This window comes from Lonchura striata, chromosome 8 (genome assembly GCF_050655825.1).
Source record: "Lonchura striata isolate lonStrDom1 chromosome 8, ASM5065582v1, whole genome shotgun sequence".
NCBI classification, from domain to species: domain Eukaryota; kingdom Metazoa; phylum Chordata; class Aves; order Passeriformes; family Estrildidae; genus Lonchura; species Lonchura striata.
In genome coordinates, this window is record NC_140710.1 from 13,876,013 (window position 1) to 13,898,062 (window position 22,050).

Genomic DNA, 22,050 nt, shown 5'->3' on the forward strand with positions numbered 1-22,050 from the left:
AAAGAATAATTTTTGGTAGAAAAATGAGAATAAAGAGTTACTGCAGGAAAGTTCCTAGTGACAATACCTAATTCTAAGAGCTTTTCCCCAAAAGGCAGGATCAGAGCTTCTCTCCAGGTTACAGCTTTCATCTGTCACCAAGAACAAAATTACCAGTTAGAAAAACTTGAGACTCTTTCTAAAAACAGTGCTGAGAAAACAGCCTTTCTACACTGCATGTACTGGTGCCCTGACCTAGGTAAATGCCAAACTAATATTCAATTAATGCCTATTTATTTAGCATAAATATATTTCCTTTCTTTTGGGTGATGTACCCCATCTGGAAGCAGTCCCATAAGAATTAAAAACTTGTAATTCCTTCTTTCAATTGTTGAAATCTGAGCAAATAACATAATATATCAATACAGCAAAATAGCTTTACCTGATACTTAAAGTTCCCTCATGGCTTTGAAAGCCTATTTTAATTAAGAAGCAGCTGATGCTTTGAACATTTCAGGTCAATGAAAGTAGGTTAAACTCTGAACAGTAGTAATGGACAGCACAAATGACAAATGTCAGTAAATCCTCACTTTAGCATCAACAAGACACAACCAACCGCCTACAAAATGTAACACAAGGATAAAAGTTTTAATGATTCTAGATCACAGTGGGCCTGCCTCCAAAGTGAGGGGAACTGGGCAGAGGACAGAGACCCATAAACACATAAGAAACAGAAATGTTTCACTGAAATCAGTGGCAGAACTCCTGGTAGTAGCTAAACAGATCTTGTACTTAGTGAACTGAAGAAGTAAAAAAACCTAAATTTTAAAATTGCATCAGGATAGGGGGACCTGACCAGAAACAGAATTGCTATTTTTTCTTTGCTATGCACTATTTTTAATGCTAAATTCTTGTGGAAATAAGAACATCAAGAAGTCTGCAAATTTTATACAAATGGTAAATCTTTTTTTCTGTGAGTGTGAAAATGAAAGTTTCACAATTTCAAGGCACAATTTATCATTTCAAGAAAAAAACACAGGTTACTCTTTGGATTAAAACATTGTTATTTCACAGTAATAGTTTCACTCCTTCTTTCCCAGCCATCAGTAGAGATCTGAAAATCTCATTGATTCATTCTGCATGTATCCATTTGTTTAATATTCTTTTGCTCTAACTTTTAATCAGCTGCAGGAAAGTCTCATCTCTCCCGAGCAAACAAGGCAATATTTTCATCTTCAAAACCCCAGAGAACTTAAATAAGTTTTTTATAAAATTGAGAAGTAGAGAGAAATCCTCTCTGGACTGATTCTTTCTCCTATTTTTGCACCTGCATTATCCTCCTGGATTATCCTGCTGTCAGATGCTTCTGAACAGAAAACACTGATATATGCACACCACTGACTGAAGTATTTTGCTTTTTCAAGCCATGCTCACTCACTTCACAGGTAATGCTGCATCATCAGCAGTATTTTAATATAGATACCAAAAAGCATTGCATTATTTAGGCTTCTGTAACAAGGACACCCTGTATACTGTGGCAAAAGAGATGTAGAATAGGAAAAAAAAAAAATCTGACTATTGTAGAGGGAGCAATGACAAAGATTCCTGCCATTGTTTGCAGAGAAGTCTGCAGCTGAATGAATAATGCCAGTGCTCAGAGGCCTCTTGTGGCACCACATGCCTTTTAACATGAGCAAGGAATCACTGGCATCTATAAACTTTGTTTACCTGGTCAAACTGATGGAAGATTTCATCAGTTAGAATTGGTGAGGATTACAGTGAAACTGTCCCTTTAACATACACTTGAAAGTCTATTTCAGACCACAGAAAAGAGTTTTCTGTAAGTAGTGTATTATTTGAAAATAACAAGACGAGAGTCTGTGTTTGCAGAGGTCAAAGACATTAGTGAAAATATCTAAAATTTTAGCAAAAAAACTAGGTGTTTCAGCAAGGAGAAAGTGTAGAAAAAGGAATAAGATGCTGGAAAAAAGAGTCCTATGGGGCACAAATAGAAGATCTGACATTTTCTGACAGTTTAGATAAATCCATTGTAATGAGAAAAGAAAGATTCTGTATGAAATCAAATCTGTTTGCAATACTTATCCTTGGATGTTCTGAAAAACCATTTCACATCTCAGAGATGACATCCTTTTCTTTAGGGCCTAATCCAAAAACCATTTAAGTTAGTGGGCTGAAAAAGACTCAGCTCAACTTGGAATGATAGCATCTGCCATAAGATTTGTTTCACATCTTTACAGCTTCAAAAGCAACACAGACATATCTCCAGGAACTGAAGAGGGAGGAGGCACGTGTCCAACTGCCCCCAAATCTTTGTTTAGCTTTTCCACTGTTTGAAATATTTCCCCTATTTTTTTTTACGGTGGAAAAAAATTATCCATTCCATCACAGGAATCAATGAAAGAGGAAGAACACATATTGTTTTTATAATGTGTAGTCTGCATTTGTATAGTTACATTATAATTATTTCTAAGTTAATTAAAACATTTGATCTAAAATGTGTAAATAAAATAGAAGATATATATAAACATGTCACATTGAAGGGTTTACTTGAAAATGAATAGACTGGAGAAAAAGGAGTCATGATGTATGGAAAAAGACAAAAAGAGCAGAATAACAAGCTATAACAAATATAATGTGGTGGAAGAGAATGTGAATTTCTACATTTAGTGGTTTTGAAACCATTTTACTTTGTATATTTAAACAATGAAGAAACAGGAAGCTTCCTCCACAGAACAGTCTGGATGGCAGTTTGTTCCATCAAGAGGTAGAAAGAAGTAAGGAGATAAATACTGCCTTAATGACAGTTTTACACATGATTCTGTTACCAGATTGAAGTCCAACAAATCAGAGGTGCATTTGTGAAAGAACTTATAAAAAAATCCCTGGAAGATTAACCAGGAATTCAGATATTATTAGTAGCAAATGTAGGAAGATAAATTGTTCCTGGATTTGATACTTAAATTTAAGTAAAATTTAAAAAAAACCCTCTCCCTAACTTAATGTCAAAACACAGTGCTGAAGCTGCTGCTGATTAACCCAAGGAATCCTTTGCCAAAGCAGTATGTCAGACGTCCCACAGCTTAAGATAACAAAAACTTGAAAAAAACCTCCCAAGCAACTGCTGTAGGAAATAGGCTGGAGGACAGCCAAAACACCAACAAATCTTTACTACCACTGATCTAAGGAAGGAAGGAAAAAAAGGTAAAGGAGAACAAACAGTGCTCTCCCTTCCTTCTCTGGCTTGAATGGGCAGCAACGCTGCAATCGCATCTTTCCTCCTCCCACCCTGTTACTGCACAATATGTGTGCTCCAGTGACCTCCAGGGACAAAAACAAACTCCTCATTTCCTTCAGCTGAGTGGAAATCAGGCCCAAGGGGTTAGGCTTGTCTTTGTCTACTTCAAATACAGCAGGCTCTTCAGATCACTTTTGCTTTTAAACAGCTGATAGCATGGGAGAGGGAGAGGAATATACGGTGTGGATTGGGTTTTTTACATAACCCTGTGTTCCTTGCTTAGGTTTTAAAATTCTTTATATTCTCCATAAGAAGAGAAGTGGCATGAGCACAACTTTCTTTTAAGATAGCTACTGCAGGAAGAAAGTCTGCTTACTACTTTGTATGATACCTTGGTGATTAAAGTTCTTTCTCAGCAAATTAGAAATCCAGGTTCAATTCTTTCTTCTGCTTTAGCATATTCAGGATAACACCCTCTATTTCTCAAGTGACATACACTATGCCATAAGCTGCTAGATGACAAGGTATCAGAATCATCTTTTGATAAAGCTGCATCATTGCACTGGGAGAAGAAACTGAGATTATTTGGGTTGTAGATAATGAATAGAGAAAGGAAGATTTAATTCAAACTGGTTAAGACATGGTTATATTCAAGATTTGAATGAGAATCCTCATTTCCTATTCTCATATTTAGGACTACTTGTTTATTTTATTCAACAACCACTGAGACAATAGAAGAAATTTTAGAGATACATGTCTTATTTTGTACTATTTTCAACATGTTTGTTTTCTACCTTTACTAATTCACTTGCCAGTTTTCCAGCACCTGTGGTATTCAGCTTTTCTTGCAATGGTTCTGAAGTGAAGCATTAGATGATAAAAGGGCAGAATCTTTAATATCTAAGGCCACTCGAGGAAAGTACTTTGTTAGTAGGCAGTGAAGACACACATTCAAGCAAGAAAAACTTCAAAAATCTGCTTTCATTACTATCTTTACCTCTGCACTCACTGAAATTCTTATACCTTATTGGAAATAAATACACATATTCAATTTGTTTTTCTGTTTTCTCTGCCTCTAGTATAAATTATGAATACAACTAGTAAAATCACTTTGCTCAATAATTGTTTGAGGGCAGAATCCATGTTTTGGAATGTTTCTTCCATACTCCTCTCTATTACTTACCTGGTTAACAAAATTCCTTGAGAAAGATCCTTAAGACTTTACCAGTGTAAGACACTTAAACTTTTTTTTCCTCTTTACTCTACATTCAAATACAATTTTGGCTTTTTGTCTTAAACTCTTTTTACATTTCATGCACACTCATTGTTCTTTAAGTGTATGAAAGTTTCTTAATAACTAATGGTTTTGAACTAGCTAAAATGCCCAAACATACACAGTTTACTCATGAAAATTTGATGTCATATTTTTCATATTTCCTGCAATCTGTACATATTTTGTCTAATTAAATTTGGAAGTACATCTGCTTGGACACCTGCAGAATTACTGCAAGCTGTCATTTTCATTCTTGAAACATTATTTAAATTTTAAATTTGGCATCTGTCAAAAACAAGCCAAAAATATTATTGGAAATTATAATAGAGAAGCTAAAATTTGCTGAATTTTACTGGATCACACAGAATGAAAGACAATGCTTCAAACTGGATTTTTATGTCAGTACAGTGGAGCAGAAAAAAAATCACCATGAAGTGATATATTTCTAGTAAGATATATTTTATTCTGAATAAGTCCCTACAAAACTGATTGGATGAGATAACTTGAAAGCAGTGACAATATGCTTTTTCCCCTCAAAGTAATGTTGAAAACTTTCACAGTGGTCCCAGTAATATGAGTCTCAGTAACAGGCCCTGTTTGACAAACTAGGACACAGAAAGCTGTCAACCTAAGAGTAGTCTGAAGATTATTGTTAAGGGGATTTGGTATTTCGTGTATTTTGCCTAATAGGGGAGCCTGTGCTCAGCATTTCCTGAAGCAAAAGAAGACAGATGAAATCTCTGGGCACTTCATTGCTGCTGTCTCTCAAAGATTTCCTGTCAAAATGGGCCTATAAGGGAAGAAAGGTTTTCAATAACATTTTTTTTTTTACCTGGCAGGATTTCCAGTCTTGCTATGAAAGAGTTTGAAGGCGCTGTCTTTGTGAAAACACTGCTGCCAAACTACCATATCTAGTTGTGTTTAAAAATAAAAAAGCAATATGACTCACATTACCATAGTGTATACTACAAACCCAGGTTTGATTGACATTCTATCCATATTTTATACAGTGCTTTTTTTCTTCCGTCAAATGGAGCAAGTGACCTTGATGTTACTGTGCTTTGCAACTTAAACAGGGAAAGCATATTTGTTGTCAACTTCTTTAGGGATACAATTCTCAACAGAGTACGTAGGGAAAAGGAACACAGCTCCTATTATTAATGATAGGGAGTTATTCATGTAACTTCTTGTTCATCTCATAGAGATTTCACCCTTTTATATCAGCCTTCTCAGAAGGTTGCCATATAAATTTAAGCTGCCCAGAATTAAAAGGAACAAGGAAAATTATCATTCTTTTTGGCATCAATTCTAAATAAAAAATGTTGTACATGTCTGAAAATACTAGAATTCCCCAAGGAATTTAATTTGGGTATCACAGTGGCACACCCAAGTGACTCAACTGCATTAAAAATAGCTACACATACATAGCCACTGCAACCATAAAAATTAAGTCCTTTCCCCTACCTCATCATTAAAAATTAGTAAACAAAAATCTCATTTTCAAAACTACCTCAGATTCTGGAGATTGTTTTGAGAAAAATAATATGATGTCCAAAATGATCAAATCATACAAAACCTGCAGGTTAAGTATAACAAATACAATTCTCTATTTGAGGTAAGTCATGTACCAGGGTTGAAATAGGGAACTTGGCTGTTCCACTGTTGAACAGCCTCAGCTCTTTTGGGTTTTTGTGGTGCTTTTCTTGCAAGGAAGAGGCTACTTAACCTGTTCTCATGTGAGCTTTCCTCCTAGAAGTGGAGCAGGAAATTCGAGTTTTGTAGGTCTGAGGTGTTAAATTAACTTGATTTATTACAGACTCAACAGAGGATTTTACTCTGTGGCCTGAGAACCCCCTGCTGTCTGAGAAAACTCAAGTGATGCACATTAACTCTGTCTAAACAGACTGTGGAGGATAATTTAATTTGCTGCAGAATGATTTGCTCCAACAGGGGTCTTGAACAAGAAGAAGGGGATGTGAAGCTTGCTGTCTGTTATTGGTAAAGACAATTTATCTGGTTGGAAAATGGGTAAAAAATACTGTATTTTTTTAAAAAAGAGGAAGAATTTGTCAAAGTATCATGGATACTTTTTCCAGGAAATGGGATCAGCAGATATTACAGAAAAAAAGGATGGAGGGACAGGATGTAACACTAAGAGCAAAAACTGAAACAAAGAAAATGCAATGAACCTAGGAAGAACTGTCTTTTGAAGCAGGTGGCTCTCAGAAGACTTTCCAGCAGGTGGCTAAGGAAGACTTTCAGGGTCAGATGAGTGTATTTGCATGGTCAGACAGCCAGAGTTACAGAGGGAAATTACTCTGAAAGACTGGGGAGGATCAAGATCTGCAGTGACAAATGCATGAACAAACTGATCAGCAAACTGAGCAGGAAACTTCAGTAGAGGTAGGTGCACATGACTTAGCATGGCTTGGCAGACAGGGGTCCTGCAAAGTATATGATTCTACACACAGTGACTGTGAAAAGCAGAGTTGAGAAGAGCTGCACAACTCTGAGTCCAAAAGGGAAATCAACATGCCATCAGAAGATGGGGTAGGTCAGAGGTACCATTGAAAGTGCTTGTCTTTCCAGGACACAGCAAAGAAAGCAGATGCTTTTCTGCAGCCTCAGTCAAACACTTAGTACTCATGCAGATCTCTTAGCATTTTTTATCCATAGCTCAGTGGACCTCTTCGTGCAATGCTTTGACTTGGCAGGAAATCTGGGATTCATATTTCTCAAAGACTGCTTTAGAGGCTACTGCAAGAAGTATTTTTAAATGCACCCTCCAAGCATATATGTGAGAATATAATTTTTTAATATAAGAAACTACTATGTAATGTCCCAATAGCCCATTAAATTTTGGTTGACAGTGGCCAGGTCTGAGGTGGATAGGTACCCATGCAAGAAGCCATTGAGCCATATAGAGAATGTACAAGTGCAGTAGGAGCTGTTAGCTGTCTTCCTGATTTCTCCAACAAATCCATGTTTTGACAGGTATCCTTATTTCTGGGGCAAAGAACTCACAAGGATTTTTCTTGCAGTAACTTTTCATCCAATGAACCTCCTGCAATTCATGATCCCAGTCTCATGGAAAAAATAAAAAAAGGTAGCTTGCCAGACTGAAAAGACAGAGAAAGGAAAAATATCTCTGGCAGTATGGCTCAATCTTTAGCAGTCCATTTGGTTTGAAACTTTGGACAAAGACACAAAATCAGGCTTTTCCTTAACAGACTGCCAGAATTCCACACACTGATACTCCTGAAAGTAAAGAATTGATGCCCTGGACCTAGACAGGCTTCTCTCACTGTGTCTTGAAATTGGTATGTAGTTAAAACTTATTTAGGCCAGAAGATGCTAATTCCACTTTTGATAACTTTGTCCAGATGTGAGGGATGAGATGCTGAGCAGAGAAGTAGCTGCAAGATCCTGTCACAAGGCAGATTTTGTTTGGTTATGCTTTTTCTCCTTGCATAACATGACTCAAAGTAAAGCAGAATATTCAAGGAGAGAAAAATTTAAAATATATCATTTCCCCACCCCTCTTCTCCCCAGTCTAACTTAGGACTTAAAAACTTAATGGACAAAAAATGTCCTTAAAGTCTCAGTTAAGGTTTTGATACATGAGCTCTCTAATACATGCCCTACAAGAAGTTTTGGATTAATAGATAAAACCAAACCCGAGGTAACTTGGCTTTTACACCTTAGTTTAAAAAACCAACCAATCAACCAAAGCTAAATTAAAAAGCATTGAACCTCATATCATTTTTATACACAATTTTATATGGAAGCACATGGTCTACTGTGATTCATTTTTAAAAACACCATTTGCCAAATCCAGGTGATGCAATATAATTAATTTCTAAAAACATCTGCTATAGGAAAGACATACACAAGCTTTTGAGGATTCCCTGCCCTCATTTATCATAAGTAGAAACTTTTGAGTCACAATTAATTCCACCATCCCAGAAAATGGCATTATTCTATACTACTATAACAATTTCATTCTTTTCTCATTACCAGGATTCTTCTTTCAGCAGCTATTGCTAACTCCCTTTATTTTCAATGCAATATAGTTTCACATAGAACTCTCCCTTATCCACATCATCTTCCAATATAGAGCAGCTGACTACAACCAATCCTATAATTAAAAATTTCCATGCCAGCACCTGCTGAGATCTCAACACTTGCTCATGCAGGGAATGGAGAAACAGGGGAAATACAAGATGGGCTGTTACAAGCAACCTATGTTTTGCATCATTTGAAGTTGTAAGGACATTATTCTTTTCAAGTATGTACACTGCTAAAATTTTTCATGTAGAGAGTTGTTACATTTGTGTCAATTTAGACACTCCATTAAGTTTTCACACCATTCTTTATGTTTAAGATTTTACCTACCTATAAATTATAAGCAAAACTATAGCAGTATGGAATATGAATTTCTGAGCTGTGAGAGTACAAGATAAGTGACCATAAGATACCCAGGGCCACACATCACATCAGATACCTGGACACTGGACAGGAGCTGATCTCAGCACAGTGATGCAGAAGCATTTTTATCAGGTGTTGAGACCCTTTGATGGGGCCCCATTTAGAGAGCAAGAAACCAGGTAGGATCAGACAAGAACCATTTCTATTCAGCATTAAGGAATGGCATGAAAATCTTAACACATAAAGGTTTTAAAAAGGACTCTGATATTTTAAGTTTGGAAGGTCCACAGCTCAAATAACTTTCTCTCTAAATGCAAAAAAATATTAAAAAGAATAAGACTGTAAATCACAAGGGGACAATAATTTTCAAATTTGCAGGAATCTGTTCAGAACAAAATGGTCGCAAATTCAGTCCTTTTTCTAGAGAGCAATATACCAAACTATGCAAACGTAATACTTCTTTATTTCTGTAGACTCTTAAACACTTTAATGATCTTCCTATATTGTTTTTATATAATTTACAAGTAGCATTCTTGCTCTGGCTCTGTTTTCCTTTCTTTATTTTTGTCCCAGCATCTTTGAGAATCCATTTGTTGAATTTGTGGTGCTAAAAATGCAGGGCTTCTTTAAACTCCAAACAAGTAAAGCATTTGCAGCTTTTTTAGCAGAATTCTAAAAGCTCTAAAATTTTAAAAAATAAGGAATCAACCAACTACATCTTAAACAGCAAAAGTGGAACTTCAGCAGATAGATGGGTCCAAATACTTAACACTCTCAATTTTTCCCCATCTTCTGTTTCCACCATATTTATCTTCTTCCATGTGAATCTATGCTTGACTGCTCAGTAAGGCCCAGGTAGTCAAACACTGTTATTAACTGCCCTTTTAGAAACATATCTACCAGCTGTTTACAGCTTTTACATAAAATATGTTTCTACAAATAGTAAATGACAGAAAATAGAATAAACAACTAGAAAAATATTTATTAGTCTTCACCATTAAGTCAAACAGGTATTTTTACTAAGTCCTACTAGAATAATCTCCTCACACTCACAACTTCAGTGTGGCCAGCAAACAAAAAAATGGCCAGTCTTGGGGATCACTCCCAGGTCTCACTCTTTAGCCTCTGAAACCACCTATTCAATGTAATATTGTCAAAGCACTGCACTCAGTTGATTAAAGGCGTTTTTGCTGTGATATAAACAGCACAGCATCACCAAAGTGTCAACATCGTCAAACGTTAATTTTGGAATTATTTTAAAACAGTCTGACTACACAGCAGTTCATCAGGGTATTTGAACTAAAACATCCTTGCTAATTTGTGCAAATATACTGCAAATTAATAAAGTAATATACCGCAGGATCTGCTGCCCTTTTTTACACCATAAGCATAAACCACACATCGTTTTCCCTATGAAGTAAGCCATTACTCAACTACACCCAAATTCCAACATCTGTTTTTTGAAAAAAATGAAACATCTAAGTCTGTTACAGAAGCTAATTAAATTGTTTCAGTAAGTTTCTCAAGACAATAATGAATCATAAGCACCAGATTTCTCAAAGCTTTACTGTGAACAGCATGGGAGACAAATAGGTCCAGACTGAAACTTTGATATGAGAGTACAGAACGACAGGGATGACAAGGTGAAGCAAACCTCAGAATGAGCTGGCAGCAACTCCAGCTCCATTAGACATCATAAATTTTCACTTACCTCCAGTAGCTTGGTGGCCACTAAAATAAAGTCAGAGGGACAATTCTAACTCTGGCATTTCTGGGAAGAAGCCCAACAAATGGCTATTAGATTGTAACAGGCTTAGGTCTACAGCCTGGCTTGGGTTGGAAGGGACACTCAAAGGTCATCCAGCCCAACCCCCTGCCCCCCCGGGCAGGGATATCTTCAATTAGATCAGTTGCCCCCAGGGCCCCATCCAACCTGGAGATGTGGTATTTGCTGCCTCTCCTGGCAGCCAATTCCAATATTTTACCACCCCCATTGTAAAAAACTTCATCCTTACATCCAATTCAAATTAACACTTTTAGTTTAACCCATCACCTGCCTATCACAGCAGGCCCTCCCATATTTCTCACAGTCCTCCTTCAATACTGAAAGGCCACAGTAAGGTCTCCCTGGAGCCTTCTCTGCTCCAGGCCAAATAACCCCATCTCCCAGCCTCATAGGGGAGGTGCTGCATCCCTTTAATCATCTTTGTGGCTCTCCTCAGGACCTTGTCCAACACATCCCTGTTTCCTCTCCTGAGGAACCCAGACCTAGAAGCCAAACCTGCTGGCAATGCTGCTTTTGGTAGGGAACAGAATACACAGGCAGAGTAAAGGAGTGCCTCTCTGTTTACATGTTTTTCCTGTCCTCAGTAAGTTGTCAGGTTTCTTTTCCTATTTTCACATATCTGATGCATATCTGATGTAGCTATATAGCTACTAAGGTTCTTTAAATATTGTATGAATAGGTTGATGTTAAAAAAAAATTGTAAAAAAAATCCCAAACAATTAGGACATCTGCTCTGGGAAAGACTGAAATATGATCTCATCTTTCCATAGGCACCAGAGATTATGTGGGACAGAAGGGACATTACACATGCCCTAATTTCAGGGAAATCTTCAGTTTCAGTTGTGCCCTGCAAGCCTTTATGGAATCCCATCACTAGACACAGAGCTACAGCACACCAGGTTTCATTAGTCTCACTGCTTGCAAACTACGTGTTTATTTTAATAAAACATGAGCAACTGAATACAAAAACCTGCCTACCAGGTGGGTATTTTTGTTTGTTTGTTTGGTTTACCCTAAGAGCTTTAGATAAAGCCATCATATTAAGCAGTAATTTTGTCTGCGTTTTAAATCACACTATCAGCAGTGAAATAACAGATGAGAGAGGCAGCTAAAATGACTGCTGATGCAGAGTGAGCTGAGCTTGCCATCCCTGGCCTGGCACAGGCTGCTACCACCCTAATCAAATTCTTCAGGTTATTCTGGATTCGTGCATTCAATACTGGAAAAGTGAGTTTCCTGGTTAATGCTATAAAGCAACACTGAATAAATACAAATAGTTTCTTCTTTCTCTGCAGTCATATCCTCCCACACTGGTAAGTATAATTAGGAAAATGCTACATTGCATGTCTTGAATAGTGAATGTAGCTGATTGTTAATCACTATATTTACATAGTTTATATGAAAAATATTTAAATTCATGAATGCTCCAACTTTTCTTTGCCATAACATTAATACCTGAACAGCTTCTGAATGTATAATAGTATATTTGTAGCTTATTGATTCTTCTGCAATGCCCTTGTAAGAAAACTGTTAGACAATGAATTTCCAGATCTAGAGAGCACTTGGGATTAAAAAAGGAGAATTTTTTTGGATAAAAGTGACATATGCATGGAAGGAGAGAAAGGAAAGATACACATCCTAAGCTGACATGAAAAAGTATCCACATAAACAAATGGTAAACTGTAGAATATTAATAGAAAATTTGTGGAAGTGCCTTTTATAAAATCCTTTTTTTTTTTTTTTTTTCAGAAGTAATTGTGAATAATCTTTCATCTGTGTTTAACACCCATGAAATAATGATTTCCACAAAACCACAGTGATAAAAAGCTTTATATGAAGCATGCAGTTTCATTTTGCCAACAATAACTGTCTTGTACTTTTTTTACAGAGACTAGACAAAACAAAAATGTATCACATATTTTTAGAATGTAAAAAACTAAAAACAGTCTTTTAACAAATAACTCTTTAGAATTTTGACAAGGAAGCAGTATATGCTCACTGGCAATACCTCTGATAGGATTTGTAAAATCATAGGATGAATGTATAGAGTATTAATAAAACATATTTTAAAAACTGAGCTGGGAAAAAGAGCAACTGTTATTCCATAAAAAAAAATTATAAACCAGAACAATATTCCCAGAACCCCTCAACTTATTTTCTGGGTGCTCAGTCTAGGCTACCATGGTCTGAATTTTCAGAAAGTGAAAGACTTACATCTTTAAAAACCTGTTTTCACTTAGAAATTAAAATCTAGAGCATCTCAATTGAACATACTAATCTTTTCCTAAATAAAACTGAAAAAAAAAAGTGAGATACAAAGACTGATATTCACATGAAGCCATTACCTTTTTGCCTTTTACTTTTTTTCTCTTTCTATATTGTTCAACCACAAGAGAACTCTGTTTCTAAAGCATCAAATGAAATTCTTACATGACCCTATTACAAATCTTCACATTTAGGCTATGTAAATACAAACCAATGCTCATTTGATTTGTGCATTCAAATTTGGACATGTTCTAAGCATTCTTAGATATACACTTATCTAGTAAAATACATGCATAAATGAAAGCAACAGTGTCCACTTGAAATAGTCTTAAGAAATGCTTCATTCAGGTACACTGCAACTTTATGAACAAAAACTTAAAATAATCTTAGTCTTCTGTAGGCATAACTATCTGCAGTTTTTTGTAGTTCTTAATCTGTGTTTAGCCCATATTCCAAAAAGGCTTATTCATTAATTTATTATATACTTTATACACATTTACTTGCTAAACATGTTAAATGCAGCATTTCATTACCAAGGTAGCCATGAAGATTTATTTATTGATAAGAAGTAGAAGAGTGGCAATTCTTGGGGAATGATTAGGTAAAGTATTTAAGGCTCACAAGTGCAGTAAGTGAACTAAACCCTTGAATGATTTAAAAGCTAATTATTCAATACTTTCAGTACTTACACAGTGACATCACTAGAATTAAACTAGAAGGTTTGAAACCATTTCAACATATAGACATGTTGTGCCATAATATTTCCTAGAAGAGCACATGACAATCCAGTGTTTCAAGCAAAATCAATTACTTTTTAGTTCAAGATCCTCAGTCACTGAAACAGGATATTATTTTGTGTCCTGAACAATATCTTGTTCCAGTTTCTAAGGAAACCAGCAGCAAAAACTAAGTTTACAGTTCTGCATCCTCCAGAAATTGACTACAGCATTAGTTTCTAGAGTATTATTACCAAGTGCTATTTGTATTTAAATTTCTATAACCTTAAGCAACTGGATTGTTTGTTTATATGCACAGTTATGATCTACCTGGTATCTAGGTGCTATTCTTCACCTCTCTGTATGTGTTAACAACCTATTGACATTTAATGAATCAAGAAGCTAGATTTCAAATCAGGAACACCGTTTGGAACTTTCATTTTAGAAATTTCCTTTTGCCACTCCCAGTGAGATGTCTGAGCCACAGCATGTGCTTCATTAATGGATGCCACTCATTTGGCTTCACACATGGGAAGAACCAGGCAAAGCTGTGCTGCTCTGCGCTGCAAATAGCCAGAGTCTGGAGGAACAGTGTATTTGTTTTGCACAGAAGGTTTTGGGAATTGGCCTTGGGGAATTGGGTTACATGTTCCTAGGGGAAGTCAAGGAAAACCAGATTTTTCCTGACTGGCAATTGTTTCTTTTTCAGAAAAGCCCAACAAATTTTCTGATAAGTTACTGATGCTTCTATAGTTGAAAACTCTCCAGACAAACAACTTTGCTGACCAAAGATGACATGCCCTGACATCAAGTTTCTGTCTTCAGAATATACAGAATTATTATAAAATCTGTTCACAGAGGATGCCACAAAAGCATTCAGGGATTGTATTGTCCCACCAAAATCAACATCAATTTGTCATTTAGCAGCAACTCCACTTAATTTCTGTTATGTTTTAAGGCTTTAATTTTGTAATTATTTTTTCACAAGAAAAAGTCTTCTATAAACTTCTACAAGCTCTATATTTATTTTGCATTTAGTGATAGAACTTAATGAACAGGATAAAAAAATACTTTTCTAAAGAAATCACTTTTATGACTAAGAAATCACACTTATCTAAAGAAACAGGTTATGTATATAAAAAGCATTACTTTTACAGTTTACAGTTACACATTAATCAAATGAGCTATGAATATAAATAATAAAATATGTCAAAACCACTGAAAATATTCAAAAGAACATTTGAAATATTTAAATGAACAGTTTAAAAGAAAAGTTGAAGTTATGCTTAAAGGTGATAAATGCACATTTCTCATTGCTGGGATGCAATACCTTAGTTAGTTATATAGTGCCTAGTGTGATGAATTTATTCAATGTTATAGCTTCTTTTTACTGTAAATAATTAGCACAGGATTACTTTAAAGATGGATTACTATTTGATGACTAATGAGTTCATTGGGCACTGCTGTTGATTTTGTATACTTGCTGAACAATAAAGAAAATCCCTATTACAGTCTCAGCCCAGGTAGCACTAGCCACCTCTTAAGATACAATGAGACTCGAAATCAGTCAGTCAGTTAAAGAGAACTTGTGCTTTTGCATCTCATAAGATCAGTTTTCAGCTAGGAGTGAAAGGCCACGTATTGTACTGAATCATTCTTTAATGAGTATCTCTCACACTAAAGTCAAAGGTTGTGTTTTGAGGGTGATGTTTGACTAGTCTGTGCTCTGAAAGTAGAGCAAATACTGATTCATTTGCCTACCAAGTGAGAAGAAAAGGCAGAAGCAAAGGCACACCTTGACAGCATTACACCTGTTGGGCCCAGATTCCCAAGACTGCCTCCAGCACTGAGCCCCAGCACGGGCAGGCTGCCTCTGCAGCCCCACCACTTCATCATCCACGGGGAGCAGAAACAGAGAGAGCACTGACACCACTGGAAATAAGACTGCTTGAAAGGAAACGCTGCTACAAGGAGAGGATAACTCACAAAAAAGAAAGGGAAGGTCACGGATAGAGATGGGAACAAGACTAACCAGGATTTAAAAAATAAGTCTGTCTTAAACAGACACGAAATGAAACCCCTGGGTAATTAGCCTTATTTCTGTGTCACAGCTGAGCCATCTATAGGAAATATAGTATCACTGGTATTTAAACAAATATTAAGGAAGGGAAGAACAGGAATCTTCATTGCAGAACGAAGAGGCTTTTTTATTATTTCTCACTTCTTTATATCTTCCACGTTGATTTTGGCAGCTGTTATGAGGTAAGCTCCTGCACCAGGGACATCACCAAAATGCAAAGCACTCTTCAGCTACCACATTCCTGTAGTCTCCTTACAAATGCCTGGCTACTTTATGTACTCATGTCAGAGCAAAATTCAAGCTCAGAAATACAAACCAAAATTGTTAAAAAGGTTTTTAAGATACTCCCTGAGAAGGGGATAATCATTCATGAGAATTGATGCAATCCTTTCAAGGAATAAGCTCTTGCCAGAGACTGAATTAATTTAGAGGGACAGCATTGAAGCCTGCATCCTGTTAAGAATATACAAGCAGAAAATGTTTCATACGTATTTTGCATTCATTTTCCCACTGACTAATTGGGCTGGAGGAGTGAGATAACTCATAGCTTATTGTTCTGGCAAGCCACAAGTGTAAAGAGAGAAGGGAATTGTTAACAAGCTAATATTAGTCCAGTAACATGACTCGATCATTTTATTTCTATCTGTTGGAGGGATGTCACAAATTTTCATGTAGAAAATTTGCTCTTTTGCCACAAGGATTAGCTACAACCTGCAATACCAGTCCTTTGCTGGAAGGAATAGTAGAGGAGCTTCACTGCTGTGTTATTATCTGGGATCTATTATGTTTTACATTTTTCAAAAATCTTTAAGCTAGATCTTTGACATTCAACTGCCTGTAAAGACACACACCACCCGATGAGAAGCTTTGATGTGCATTTTGAGGATTAAATAATCTAGATGGAAGGCAGTATGTTTCCAGCCAAGAAGAAAACTATGGAGGAAATTTTGCCTCCTGCTGTTCAGCGCTGCTGGCAGTCAATACCTTTTAGCCTACCCTCTAAATTTGATTTCATACATATTTACAGACTATTTCTCCTCTTACTACTAATTCTTTTGAGACCAAATTAAGAACAAAGATAGCAAGAACAGGCTTCATCAAATAAAAATGTAAATATGCTGCATCTCATTTTTGGATGAAGAGAGTTTATTTAAATATTTTCTCCACTGGAATATCTTTGCAGTATCATTATTGCTTGCAACTGGAAAAGTAATAGCCTTACAAGTCAGAGTAACCCATTGGGGCTTAAGCAAATTTATGCATTTAAATAATGACGTTTACCTAAAAAACCAAGAAATCCTATAATTTTCTGCACTTTCAGACAAGGAGAGAATAGTAATGCTAAAACAAATAGACACTAAAGAAACATAACCTCTCTTACTATATCCAGCGTGCATTCTTGTATAACTCAGTAGTTTAAACTATAAAAGAAACAAAGTAAATTACAAACCCACTTTTTTCATATTTTTGAAAACAATAGAAAAATCTGAAATTGAAACTGAAAGTTATAGTGTTTCAGCAAAGTGAGATTAATTTATAATACATTTCTAATTTCCATTTCCTTAAGTAGGTTTAAAAACCATAGATTTTTTTTTATAATTAGAAGCTTACCCTTTCTGTCTGATTGACTTCACAGGTAAATAGACAAATATGGTGAATGTGTGATACTATCTTGATGAAGCAAAAGAAGTTACAGCAGTGACTTTGGTGGAGTAAAAAATCTTACCAGAGATGTTTGATCTCTTTTATTTCCCTAGTTTAAGTTCAGTGAGGAAAAATATTATACTTTGTCTGACTGAATGGGCTGATTCTTTTTTCCCTTGGTTATTACCTCTACCCACAGCCCAAGTATTCTAAAGGAATTCTGAAAAATCACTAGTAATGATTATTGCTGTAAACAAAAGAAAGCTTTACATTTCATCATCATCCTCGTTGTTCAAGAGTTTTAAGACATAGTTTTCTCCATAATGACACACTTCATTCAAGTTCAGTATAATAACTAAAGTTATGTACAAAGCAAGAAAAAAGTAACCAGACACAATTTTCACATATTCATCTGGTATGATATCCATCTTAAGTAATTTTAACCTTCAGACTTTTCTTAATTTTGGGGTTCTTTTATCACTCTGTACCCCCCCCCCCAAAAAAAAAAAAAAAAACTCAGAAAATACCACAGGGGTGTTGCAGGACCAAATCAGTTCAGAAACTTGTGATTCTAATTTTAAAACACTCTTAATATCTTATAGCATCAGTTGCTTCCCACATATCCTATCAGGCATTTTCTACATATGCTGTAGTAAAAGAGAAAGAGTCAGAGCAGGCTTGATAAGCCTTTAAAGGTCATGTGTGTGCTGTAAAATGATGTCTGCAGGCCAATCTCTGATTTGGGTTGGACACCTGGGGGTGTTCTGGCAGCCAGCTTGGCCAGAGGAGCACTCGCTGGTTCTGAACGAGGCGGTGTCCAGAGTGCCACCAGGATGCACAGGAGAAATCAAAGGTTGCAGCAAGAAGCCCACTGGATTTTCTGGGTTGCATCAAACTTGAGCTTTCTCTGCACTCTCCAGCTTCTAAGGAGAGCATGCAAACCAAACTCACTGAGCGAAAATGTCAGGACTTACGTGAGAATATGTGTATTATCCTTGCCTGCAGGTATTTCTTCACAGAAGAATATATTAGGGCCTGCTACCTTGTATCGTTTTCTTTTGAGAAACTGAATCACAGTTCTGCTACTTCTAACGTGTCAGATGTTCACAAGCACAATATTAAACTGATATGTGTTTGTTATATAGCATAAAGATATCCTTTGTTGATGTCTCATGATATTTCTATATAGGGCAAGATAAAATCTGCTTGAAAGAAGAGCAAATATGTTAACTGTTTTTCTCAAGAAAACTCATGCAGAGAGGAAGGAGAGATTAATCTCTTTGTAAATGCTGGCAACATTTCAGAAATATATCTACAAAGAACTGTGACAAGTTTAACAGTGACATTATGTAGAATAGTGAAGAGACTAAACACAAACCAAAAGAGCCAAACTTCCCCATTAAGTCCCTGTCTACATCAATCAGTAAACACTGTGATGTTTGAGCACAACGCCTTGAGCAGGTAGGCACATTCATTATCTGCAGGCCTGATCCTGTGAGTCTGCAGTAGGAGTCCCAAATATTCTTAGTTCATGTATGTCCCCTATGATTTCACTTAATTTCTCAGTTGTTTTCAGGAGAAAAAAAAATTGCTGCTCAGTCCGTAACTGCTGCAGCTGCTCTTTGCCCCTATGGGTTGCAGGGCAATGGGAAATGGGCCCTGGGAATGTGTCCCTGGCTTGGCTCTGTTGGTAACTCCCATACAAACAGCCTAGAATTTCTTCATCTGCCAGACTCCAGATACAAAATAAAACAAAACAAAACAAAACAAAAATTAACTGTTCACAAATCTTCAGGAAATTTTCAAATTTTTCTGATGTCCTAGAGACTAGGAACACATATTCTGAAGGTTTTTGGTGTCATGATAATCTAGAAAAGGAAAAAAAAAATATCAGGGGGAAAAAAAAAAAAAAAAAGGTGAACACTGAGATTTAAGTTTGAGCATTAAAAGAAAGTAATTAATGCAAAATAATTTTATTGAAAGGCCTGGTTGTGATTTCTACAGATAAAATATGTTCAATGCCAGCAAGTGTTTTCTTAGAATGATATTATATAATTTGTGAGAATTAAAAAAAAAAAACACAAAATTTTTCTCATCTGGAAGATTCTATTCAATAGAGATGTTTAGCAAATTCTCTTTTAAGGACTGTATGCATAAGAATTCTACATATGAATGTTTTCACAGGCTCAGAGGCTTCACCACTATAATTAAAGGTGAAATTTTCCCTTTTATTTTGTTATTCTTGTCTCCTGGGCCTGATTTATAACTTTTGTTATACAATTATATTCATTTATTTCTTTGTACCATGTTGTATGCTATTTCAAAAGTAACATTAGGGTGTCCTTGCTTTAAAATGTAGATTTAGCCTCTCTGGATGAAACTTGGTAGAACATCTGTGTTTGAAAGTATGAAAAATTACACATTTTCTGAGAGAACCAGGCTGAGTGCTCACATAATACTGCCTCTAAGAGAAAATTAAAGTGCTGCTGATAGCTAAGGGACTGGATGGCTCAAGGGAATCATAGTGTGACACAGTCTTTCATCTGATGAAAACCAGCATGAATTTAAGCCCATGCTGATAATGACCAAAAGTCATTATCATTTGTTCAGTAATTTATTTAAAATGAGTTAGGGGTCTGGTTCTCATCTTGCTGGCAAAGAATCCAAATTATAACTAAGCAAATAATGAAGAAATGTCTCTGCAAAGTGATTGTATATCTTCAAATTAGTATGTTTAAACTTCTTTCTGTTTATCACCTTCTTAATATTTTAACAAACAAGTCTAGGATAATGGAGGTTTGTGAATTTAAAAGATGTATCTGCAAATTCTCATGGAAAGAAAATTCTGAATTTATGAAGACAAGTATTTGCACTGGAAAAAGAATCTATTTTTCAGGATTCTACTTATTCAACTAAATATATTAAAATATATGTCTTGCCTCTTCTATATTGTGAATCAGATGCTAACAAATGAAGCGCTTGGAAGAAAGGTAGAGAATCACAGCTGTTTACAAAAAATAAAAAAAAAAAAAGCAAAGAAAAGCATCCAACAAGTTAAATAAAAAACACATGATGTCTTCTTAACCTAATATTTGGGATAAACTGAGACCTGCTACTAGTAGGAATAGAGAATCTAATTTTATCAGAACTGAAAAAAAAGAGTAGTGTGTGATGACATTCCCACAGTGTGGCCAGAGGATTAAAACAAAACCAATAAATTGATGTACAAGAGATAAAAAATATATTAATAGATATGGACCTCTAGTGAAAGTATCTACTGTGAAGGTGAATACTAGTAAAAAGTGCAAGCATGGGGTAATCTTTCAGTAAAAGACTGATCTTAAAAAACCCAAACAAGCCAACAAAAACCCAAACAAAACCTGTAAAACTTCAAAATTCTTAGAAGAATGACTAGGAAGGAGGATTATATCACAATTAACAGGTGCCTTTACCATTTCTAAACATATCTATCATATGCAGGTATTTCTTTGGCTGAATAGGACTGAGGGCTGAAGACTGCACTGCATGGAGGCAATTTATTCTCATGGTTGGATATTCTTTGAAAGCAGGATTTGAATGCATATGGGATCTGGTAAGTGGGGTTATTAGTAAGAGAGTCACAGAATCACTGTGGTGGACAGAGAACTCTGAACACCATCTTGTCCAGCCCTGCTGCTCAGAGCAGGTTGCTCAGAGCTATCCCCATCCAAGCTTCTAACACTTTCAAGGATGGAGACTCCTACTGTCTCTCTGGACAACCTGCTCCAATGTTTGATCAGCCTCACAGTAAGAAAGGTTTTTCTTACATTTGCATAGAGTTTCCTGTATTTCAGTTTGTGCCCATTGCTTCTTGTTTTTCACCAGACACCACTGGGAAGAGGCTGAGGAGAGGGGAAGGCTCACCTCCCCTGATGCAGCCACAAGGCTGTTACGCTGCTTTGCCACAAGAGCACGTGGATGGCTGATGGCCAGCTTGGTGCCCACCACAAGCCTCAAGCCTTTGCTACAAAGCTCCTGGACAGCTTGTCACACCAGCCTGTGCTAAGTCATGGACTAATTATCAATTCCTTTCTAGTTTCAAGGCCTTATATTTATTTTTTTTTTAAATTTGTACCATTTCTGTTTGTCCATTTCCCAGGCTGTCAAGATCCCTCTAAATGACACCACAACCTCCTCCTGTATCAGCTGGTCCTCTCACATTCATATTGCCTGCAACACTATTTTGGATTCTCTGCAACAGATTTCCAAAAGAATGTTATCTAACTATGGTGAAACTACAGAAAATGGAGAATCAGCCTCTGAAAGCTGAAGGACTTCTGCTGCAAGCAGGAAACAGGGAGAAATTTGTGGTATAACTATAGGGCTAAGCTGATGGCCTTTCATGGCTAAACAAGTAAAACAGACCCAAAGTCCACTCCATTTTATTAACTAAGATATTATGACTTACAGACTCAGTCTTTAAAGGCAGACAAGAGAAGTTGCAGAGGCAACTTGTGTTTCCTTGTGTTCTACACCCTTGGCTGGGGTTCCTGCTTTAATGGGAGCAGCAGGATTCTGTGTCACAGCAAATGCACTGAAACTGTGACAAAATCATGGGCAAAGGGAAGCACTTCCAATAATTAT